Source organism: Strongylocentrotus purpuratus, unplaced genomic scaffold (assembly GCF_000002235.5).
Source record: "Strongylocentrotus purpuratus isolate Spur 01 unplaced genomic scaffold, Spur_5.0 spur5_scaffold_19, whole genome shotgun sequence".
Lineage (NCBI taxonomy): Eukaryota > Metazoa > Echinodermata > Echinoidea > Camarodonta > Strongylocentrotidae > Strongylocentrotus > Strongylocentrotus purpuratus.
Window position 1 is genome coordinate 32,748,664 of NW_022145604.1, and position 10,985 is coordinate 32,759,648.

A 10,985-nucleotide genomic window follows, 5' to 3' on the forward strand; every position below is an offset into this window, starting at 1 on the left:
GCAAGAAGTGCACGCAGTATCAAGTTGATTGCTTTTCCCTTCATACATTCTTAACACCTATTGCAAAGTTGCCTCTTTTATCATTTTTGGAGGAACATATAGATTTTCCCATGTTCGCAGGGGTATATGACACTTTTAAAACTCGCTAAATATTAAAATATGGGTGGAAAAATATTTTTTAGAATGTTTTCTTCCCAAAGCGATTAAAAAAAATATAAAAATTCATATTCGCCAATTTTGAATTTTGGCACACTTTGAGGCGATTCTGGCCCACTGTGCGCCCCCCAAAAAACTAAAAAAGTAAATGAATACATCAAAATAAAATCCAGAGAAAGTCTAAAGTGTAATACATGTATATGGCTGTAGCTGAAGTATGAAAAGAACCATTTAGAAGTGTTTTTGGTTCTGTGTCAATGTGTGTATGTGTGTGCGGGGCGGGTTGGTTGGTATTTGACTCCATTTCAGGACTAAGTTTGCCCCGCCTCCAACAAAACTAAAAAATAAATTAATAAATCAAAATAAAATCCAAAAAACATCAAAAATACAGAGCACTCCCAACTTGACCAAGAAATCGTTGAATTCGTATGTTGATATAGCTTACACATACCAGTAAAATGTTATTGTGTTACTTATAGAACACCCAAGTGACGTCCTCAGTTTTAATGGGGATCATATAGAGCACAGACGATTTACCTCCATTCGATGTTTCGTTTTCAAGGGGACTTTGTGCATGAAGGTCGCATAAAATGAGAATGAAACGGGGTTTTCTGAACAAAGGAACTTGTTATATTATTCAATCAAATTTGTATGCATTAAATTATAGTGTGAATCATTGAATTCATGAATTAAACCACCAGGGAATTCTGTTACTGTTCATACTTTCACAATAGGCCTACACTTTCAGCATTAGGCTGTCCAGAAATAGCCCTTTTGTATTTTAATATTTTAAATAAAATGTTCGTTATCGATTGGTAAATAAAATGGTAGCTTAGTTGTCATCAAAAGGAGTTTATATGGAGACGAAATATTATCAGAGGAGTTTAAAGCCCCTTTAAATGTTGGGAGCCACAACGATTTGATGGGAAAGTTTCACTAAAATGTATCGTAATGTGAAAGAGGATGTCATTTAAGACACATTTCTGCAAAGGATTTTCAAAACACATGTGTTTGAATACGAATATTGATGAAAGAATACAAAATTTAGGTTTCCTGCATACAACCGAAAACCCAAATTTTGTATTCTGTTATTAATATTTGTTCTCAATCACATTTTTATGGGGGAAGAATTTTTGGCGAATTTGGGGCTCCCAAAACTTAAGAGGGGGCTTTACAGGAGCGGGGGAACACGCGCTTTGGAATAATATGGGTCCCCAAACATGGATAAGTCTTTATTTAATAACTAATGTTTCTTAGGTGAACAGAGTAGCTGTTATATTTCCAAAAGTTATAATTTGCAGTTTGTATACAATTGTGTTCAAATTATTAAAACCAAAAAATGATTATTGATTCCTAAATGAATATTTCGCAAAGTAAACACAAGGCTTAAACATTAGCATTTTTCAATATGACTTTGACTGGGTCTTCCAAACTTAGTGTCATAATTTTTTTTTTTTTTTTGGGGGGGGGGGGCTTAATGCATTGGTAATCTATTCGAACAAATCGGTTTTCTACAAAAAGATTCTAACAACTCTTCGTAATCACTTTTATTTTTTTGGAAAATATTTATTAGTAGCAGCCGTTAATTCTATGAGGTTCCACCACAGTACTCTACTTTTAATTTGTATCTTTACTTTTAATATAAAAGACTAACATATCTTTGCCGAATTGACTGATGAAGAGGAAATTGTACTTTAAAACTTACAGTGGTATTGCTGTTTAACGCATAGCCTGCCATAAGACTGCATGTACGATACCGTCATAGTGTTTTGTACATGCGAGAGAGCCATTGCTTCAGTGCCTTGTGCATGCTTGCACGCATTCGTAATATCAGTTATTGTTCATGATCATTGGACTGTGATGTGTGTTTTGCACGCGCTATTCATAGAACCATCGCGTTAATCAGATTATCTCAAAATAAACTTGGCACGGAGGGATTTGGGGCTTGGCATTACCCCTGTGGCATGATAAGAGTTGATAAGTAGTATATCCATGATAGTACTTCTTAAACAGCAATACCACTATCATCTTCGAAGGTTGGATTTTTCTGTTGGAAATGAAAAATAAAAAACTGAAACTGAAACTGTAATAATGGTGTGTATGATTCCATTAGTTTGCGGATTCACCATGTGAAAACCCTGAATAAGGCTGTTGGAATTGAAATGAGGTAGAAAGAGAAACGAGTGAAAAAAGGGGTATTGCTTCGATTTTCGTTTTATGGATGACTACTTGGTATTGTTTTTTTTTGTACGTGGAGTCCTGTAAAGAACCGGTGAACCAGGATATGAATGTGAATAGAGATACATTTCCATTGTAGTATGATGCCATATTGATCATAATTCATACATCCGAGATCTAGATAAAATTCTGATGAGGCTTAATGATGATGAGCGCTATTGGCAACAAGAATTGTTTATTAGCACTTCAGTATTGATAAAAGTAATCTGGCCCCGCGTAACGTTTTTTGAGGTGGAGGGGGGCTAAGCTATTTACGATCAGGTAGAGCGGAGCGTAAATTGGCGTAGAGTCCAGGGGCCCGGCGCCTTTGGGGTTTTAGGCATAACTTAATTACGGTCAGATGAGCATATTTTGATACCCTATTCGTGACACTGGCAGGTCACTTTATTTTTGTTTAGTGACGTAAATCATGGTCTGAAGCAATATTTCATTCAAATCAGATACCTGTACTTAATAAAAAAAATTATAAGATTAAACATCGACGCTTTATATTTATGAGTACATTTTATAGGTGAAAATTCTGTCTAAAATGTAATACAAGCGAGTAGCGTATCATCTCTTCCTCTCACATATTTCTAAGGATGTCAGAAGGCTTGAAGTTCAATTTTTGATTGAATTCATACGAATAGGTCTATTCTGAACAAGAAAATATCCATGAACTATAGCGCGTATAGCCTGTGTAAAACGATGACTCTGCCTGAGCGTATAAAACAACAGATGTCATTAATGGGCACTTAAGATGATAAGTATAAACTAGCACGATCGACTAAGATGCTCATTATTAGTAGTACTTATTAGTACCTACACCACGAGATTTATGTATTTAGAGCACAATGTATCATTTTGTATTTATCAATCAAAAGACGCAACTCATACAATCTCTAAATGTAAAACCTATAAACCCATCGAATATGATGCCAATCATTTCTGACTTTTTCACATTTCGTCCTTGCAGTAAATTCCCCCAAAAAAACCTCATAACACTGCAGTTTATTGGGGAAAACGAGTATAGTAAAACCGGTTACTCAAAGATTTTTAATTATTTGAGGCACTTCTTCATCATTTTAAAGCGCAGTTTTATTTAGGGATTCAATATTACACCATATCACAGACACTGATAACACGTAGGGCCGTGCATCTTATATTTAACATTGCTAAGCGATGCCTTTATAGATATAACGTCTTTATTTCTTTCGTTCTCTTGTTCTATTTCTCTTTTTATACTTTTTCAAAAGGGGGAGGGGCTAGAGCCCCTCCGTTCAGTGAGCCCTGATAATGGCTATATGAATCGTTGATGGACGTATCTCACCCATGACTTAAACATTTCAGTTCACAAAAGCAATGACACCAGCATGGCGTCACGAGTCGTGTCGGGAGGAGGAAGGGCAAAAAAAATTGCCATTTATGCTCCCCGCGACATTAATGAACCCGTTCTTGGTTTTGTCAAATATTTTGAGGACATACAATGATTCCAAAATATATGAGAACTTGTTTTTGTCATAAGCTTGGCGAACATTTAAAAAAAACATGTGCCTCATAAAATGAAAACTCTGTATTCGTCACTGCCTTTGTTATATCAGCATGTCCCAATGTTATTAGCATACTTTGTTTTAAAGAAAAGAAAGAAAAGAAGAAAAGGAAAAAAAGAAGAGGAAAAGGAAACAAACGAAACGGGGAATGAAAGAAAGGAAAGAATGATGGGGTAAGAGCTTGAAAGAAGAGGGTTGGCCGTTTCTTTTGTTTCACTTTTCTCTTCTTCCTTTCCTTCCTCTTTTTATTTTTTCTCTTTCTTTCTTCTCTTCTCTTTCTTTTCTTTCCTTTCTTTTCCTTTTGTTTTTTAGCTTTTCTTTCCCTTTCCCTCTTATTTTCACCTTCCCCTTTTCTCATTTTTCCCAACAGCAGCGCAATTTTACCGACAATAACCTGACAGGTGAAGGGGTGTCGCAGCCCACCCCCACCCCGCCCCCCCCCCCCCTTTAGTGACGCCCCTGGTTGATATCCCATTATTCTTCTTTTTTTTTTTAATGCAATTCCTCATGCTCTCGCACCTCTCTTTTATCGTTGTTTATTTCTCTTTCATTTTTTCACACAAACTCTTTCTTTCCCCTTTTTTCTATTTCTTGTTTGAGTTCATCTTGTGCTTTGGGGGCTACACTTCTGGCAAGAGGGACCCCGTATTCTGCACACTTTAAAATTGCAAGCCCCACCCCCCCCCCCTGCCCCTTTCCCGGTAAGAAAAAAATCCTTCTTATAATATCATTCCCCCATTTTTGTTCCCTTCTCATTATTCTCCTTTTTCCCCTTTTCTCTTCTCCGTCTTTCCCCTTTCTTAATTTTCCACCTTTGCTTTCCTCTCTCTCTCTCTCTCTCTCTCTCTTCTTTCACCCTCCTCTTTCTCCTCTCCCTTTTCTCTCCTCCCTCTTTTCTCCTTCTTTCTCTCTTCCCTTTCCTTTCTTTTCTCCCTCCTTTTCTTTCCCCCTCCTTTTTTTCCTTTTCTCCCTTTTTCAATTCCCCCTTCCCCTTTTTTTTACTGGGGGGGGGGGGGGGCTCGTGCCCCATGTGCCCCTTGAATCCGCCACTGGTAAAGTTGTATAGATGTACAGTTTCCTGCGTTCTGATTGGCCGGCTGGATAGTCGTATCGTTGTACGGATAGTGGTATGTTGGCCCGCCATTATTTACCCCCGAATAGCTCTTAACACGACCTTTACCCTAAAGTAAATTGCCTCCGTCTGAACAAGACAACTATTCCGAAATGCACGAAATGGAACTTCTTCGTGCTTCCGACATTGCGGGGTCCCCCAATCTTATAATGTAATCAAATTTAATGCATACATCTTTGTAAAGTGCCATGTTACAAATTATCCCATGCATCTGTTACAAATAAATGTATTTTAATAGTCAGCATGCAGATTACATACATTATTTTCAGATAGGTAGCACAAATCATAATGTTTGACCTCGGGGTGATGAATAGATGAATAATTTACGGAGAAAAAGAGAGAGGGGGTTGAGAAAGAAAGGGGGAGAGACGGCGAGAGAAGGGGGAGGGGAGATAGTGAGTGAGAGAGGAAGAGAAAGGAGAAGAAAAAGAAGAAAAAGAAGAAGAAAGAGAATATAAATAAGAAGAAGTAGGAGCGAGAGAGAGAGAGAAAGAGAAAGATTGACAGGAAGGGGTGCATACACTTGTAAACGCCATCTGAGACAGAACTTACTTAAATCAACTTCTTATAACAATTATACACACTGTTTGATTTGATTTGATTTGATTTGATTTATTTATTTTCCACTCGAATATCCACAAATTAAATGACATATATAAACCATACAGTAATACAATATATAATAGAACAAATGAGTTATACAATTTACAAAATACTGACAATTCGTAATCAAATAAGTTTACAAAGTACATTTATGTTTGAGAATTAGACAACATATTTTAAATTGCTTGATTTAACTGAGAGGGGAAAAAAGGGAATCTCAGAAAAGCTAGGCTTGTTGAGCGAGATTCCCAGTATCAGCGCGCATCAAAATCTGCACATGTCCGCTCCCAGAGAGACCAGTGACGCGCGAACCCACCCGCCCGCGCCAGATCCCCGGGTCTCCCCAGCCAAGGCCCATTCAGCGTACAACAGTCTGCCGTTGCCAGGTCGAGCAAGCTCAATGTCTGTCCGACCTAGCAACGAGCAACATAAAATATTGCGCACCGAACAGGCCCCGACAAAAGAAACACAAAGATCCGGCATAGGCAGCCGAACCAGCGCGTCCGGAGACTCCCCCGGGAACAAACACGCAAAAACCGGACAACACGCCGAAGATGGTCAAATAGTATTTTGTACAAGCGTATAAACGATAGAAAAATAAAATAGATGACAAGAAAAGAAAAGAAAAGAAAAGAAAAGCATGTGATGAAACACAAAAAAGGGATGAGAAGGATGGGAAGGTAAGAGTAGTGCCACGTAATAGGTAGTCTATTTGTATTTCTTTTAGAGAGGAAACAAAGAAATTCACTGGGAGGAGTCGGAAGGCAAGAGTAAGAAGACCGGATAAGAAAGAAAGCACATCCGTGCTTAGTGATAAATTTGCGTACTAAAGTTTGTTTGTGCATAATTTATTTATTGTGTGCAGGTTAACGACTTAGGGTTGCAATAGCTGGCGCTGAATGTGACTTCAACAGAGTGAACTAAAGGTATTTCTTGAAGCAAAAGATACTTGAGTGTTGTTGTAGGGAGGCAACAAGCGTATACCAGTACATTGGTCCAGTATATACAATTGTTTTTTGTAAGAAGACTGTTCGGGTTAAAGACTATTGGTCATAAAGGTGGAATAATTATTTTTACCCCAATTGATGGAATAATTTTGACAATGATGTATTCCTATTAGATCTAAATAATAGTATACATTCACAGATTTTAAAGAATAAACATTTGCGAGTGTTTGTTTTGCGTAACTGCTAAAGCTTGTTTGTGCTACTATGCTAATCAACTAGGGGACCTACGTCCTTAAGTCATTACTGACAGTAATGAGGATTAATGCCTCACAAAAAGGCACTAATATAGCTGATCAACACGGTTTTTATTCTGGGGGCTCACAGTAACGAGGCCATTACGTAGCCACTGAATCATGACTGTACGCGACGGGGGCTAGGGTACGTCGCCTCCCCCACAAATACAAAAAACAAACAAAATGTAATAAATTATCAATAATTCATTGCATTTTGCCCCGGTCCGGAATAGGAAAAATTCCTCTGTAGGGCCATGCATCATGGTTCAAGGCATGCCCACATAGAAGATTTGTTTGTATTGGGGTCGGGGCAAAATGCAATGAATTATTGATAATTAACTGCATTTTCTTTGGTTTTTGTATTTGAGGGGGGCGGCGACGTACCCTAGCCCCCGCTGAGTACAGTCATGATTCAGTGCATTAATCATCATTACTGTCTGTTATGATTTAAGGACGTATGTCCCCTAGTTAATTAGCATAGTAGCATACACATTCTTTAGCAGTCACGCAAAACAAACACTCGGAAATTATTTTCCAATAAAATCTGAGAATGTATACTATTATTTAGATCTATTAGGAATAAATCATTGTCAAAATAATAAATAATTATTCCACCATTATGACCAACATTGTACGAGCAAATTTGTTATATGGTCATGTATTATTCTCATCTTTGGAAGCACTGACTAACCATTGATTTTTTTTTCCTCATACGTGTCATGATAATCTAAAGGCTGGATACAGTTTTGGACAGCCTACCAGTGCTTGTAGTGGTAAGAATTTAATATGATTTTATTTGTTTTGTATATTTTAGTGCATTTTTTTAGACGTAATGAGAAAAGAAAAACAAGTAGGCCTTTTACACACAAGGCGCCACTGTGCTTACTATGATTGCGTCAGCAAGTGGCGTGGTCTGTGATGTGCCACGTGACAGTGAAATAAAAACCAGGGGAAGCAAACTGAACACTTCAAACGTTGCTTTGAATAGAAAACTGCCGTATGTGCTGTTTGCATTTACATGCTCAATTAGCGCAGTTAATAACATGTATAGAGTGGGGGAGTTGGAGGGGAGGAGAGGGCAGGTAAGATTTCCCCTTTTTTAATTTTCGTGTATACAATTCCATTAAAGTTCACAATTTTTTGTCATGTGATATTGTCTTGTCATGGTATATCTTTTCATGTTTTGTTATTTTGAAAAAGGAAGCAATAAAAAGAATCTTACCCAAAAATGTAACGTAATCGAAATAATTCTTCATGCACAACAATTATGGGAACATTGCATGACCGGTCGAATTGGAAATAAAATGTTGTAAGAAAAATAACCTTTGCAATGATCGTTGTCGCGGTTGAAATTGAGTCTAAAGTGGTGAAATTGTAAATAATAAACTATTTTTGTTGTATAGCTTCCTCTCAAGACTGATATTGCTTTATCTTTAAAACAATGTTTCTTGACAACAATTATCCGATTTGCTATTCCCGTTTGGTAATTATATATCAGAACCGCATATTCTGAGATTTTCGTGGTCGCAGCTACCATGAAATGGCCTTAGTCGCTATTTGAAATATTTGAAATTCGATTCGATTTCCGGAAAGCAGAAGTATTTCAGGGGCTAAATTTTCTAGTGCTAATAATACAACCACATGGGCATCCAAATATATCAAACTTTATCAAAAGATTTACTCTACATTCAGTTTTTAAAAATGTCAACAAAACACAACTTTGCACTACCTTTTAAAAGAAGAGGCTTAGGGATGGGATGCCTCATTTACCAACTAAACATTTACTTCTCACTTAAAAACATTAGAACTCTGTTAACGATTCGCTACCTTTAAAGGGCAAGTCCATCTAATATTAACTCGAGTAAGTAAAAGTTTGAGAAAAACTCGATTAAAAAAAAGAAACTTGTGATTTGTTAAGGGTACGATCAATCAAAGAAAAATTGGCAACTCTGTGACGTATCTTACGAGCTCCCCTGCCATTTGCCCCCTACTAACAAAAATCTAAAATTTGTATTTACCCTCAAGAAAATGTTCATTGTTATAATTATGCACCCTTAATATAGTTATTGCAAATCAGTTCTATACAAATCCTGTATGGATACACTCTGTCATCATGAACGAACAAACTGAAGTTCATGACATTGTCTGTACAGGGCAAATTGGAGAGGAGATCGCAACATACGTCACAGTGTTGACGATGTGTCTGATTGATCGCAACTTCAAATATTCAAAACTGTTTCACTTTTGATCGGCATTTTCTCAAACTTTCACTGACCTGTTCATCTCGTTCTTCTGTCAAAACCACCATAGTATCATGGTAGACTTCCCTTTTAAAACAAAGATCTGCATGTTTTTATAAGCAACACATAATGAGCATGGGTTAGAAATATAAAGTTTCATGTGAAAGCTTTATACTTTTAATTTACTTTCATAGCAGAAAATGATTGCGAATGTGATCCCAGAGGAATCAACTACAGGGGAACCATATCGCAGACGTGGTCGGGGCGTAAATGTAAAAGGTGGAACGCGAACCGCTTGGGCTTCCCTGATGAGACATGGAACCACAAATATTGCAGAAACCCAGACGGATTCGGGTTCACTGCTTGGTGCTACACCTCTGGCACTGGTCATAAAAAGCGATGGGGGTATTGTGCTGTCGGAATATTTGACCCTGCATGTACAAATTCTTCTATATCAGGAGGTACGTGAATGCATGTTAAAAAGATCTCCTTTGGGTTATGAAAAAATGCATGATAGAAAAGGAAGTAATCTCACCCTTACTCTCATAGAAACGGATCCAAGGTAGTCAAGAGGGGAGGGGGCGAAACAATATGTTCCCCCTCCCCTCCACCAGACATGATGATCTCATCTGAACTTACAGTTATAAACGGGTTGTAAAAAGAAGGAAGTGGAGTTAGGAGCTGAGCGACCAAGTTGTTCTCAAAATTGTAAAGACACTTTTTTAGGTTTTGTTGACACCCTTAACAACAAAAGAAGATTTTGGATGACAAAAAAGTCATATTTATCGTATGAGGAGGCCTCAAACCACATCCCCAACCACCAAACGTCCTTGATGCCCTATACCTATTTCCTCCTTTTGACGCCATTCAATAAGCCAGCCACCCCAGAGTCGTCCGATACGTGTGTGTGTTGATGTGCGTGTGTGTTTGTGTTTGTCCTGGGGGACAGAATATAGGAGCAGTTTTTTTCGAAGGAGGGTAGAGGTGTGGGGCTAGTATAGTATCTGGATCTGCCTAAGTCTTTCTCAATAATTTATATAAAACACAGTATATTACACGCAGGGGCGTACGCAGGATTTTTTCAAGGGGGGGGTTTTAAAATATTTTGCTCCCGAAAATTTGAAAATCGGACACATTTTTTTTTTTTTTTTGGTCTCGAAATTTCAAAATTTGACATTTTTTGTCTTTGGGGGGGGGGGGTAAGGTCACCTTATTTAGGTTAGCCGTTGGTATAATTTTTTTTTTTTTTTTTTTTTTTTTTTTTAAATAATAATAAAAATAAAAAAATAAAAAAAAAACCAAAGGGGGGGGGGGGGGGGGGGGTTTTTAGGTTTTTTTAGGGGGGGTTTACATACATAAAAATACCAAAGGGGGGGGGTTTGAACCCCCAAAACACCCCCCCTGCGTACGCCCCTGATTACACGTATTAGTATAGATTTTAAGATGGCTATCTAAAGTCCTGCTTGTTTGGTTCGAAGGTGATCGAGGACGGTAACATCACTTCACAAAACCTTTGGATGACTGTACAAGTCGTACCACATAACAGAATGTTGCCCTACCTTTCCGCCTTTTACAAACTTAGTTATTAACTCAACTGTTATTTTTTCCTTAATCTTAATTATCCTAACCTCATCTTTCTTGCCATCATCACTTAATGTTTTTTTAAAGTCAGAATGTACTATCAATTTGTGTATGACCCTCTCACTGTTTTTCTGTGGGTAAAAACAAATGGTCAAAAGTGTATTTACATCGGATATTTAATTAAATACGACATTTGGTACTTCGTGAAGAATTGAATGTTTTAAATCTGTTGAATTTACCCATATCAAACTTTATTTGTTTCCTCA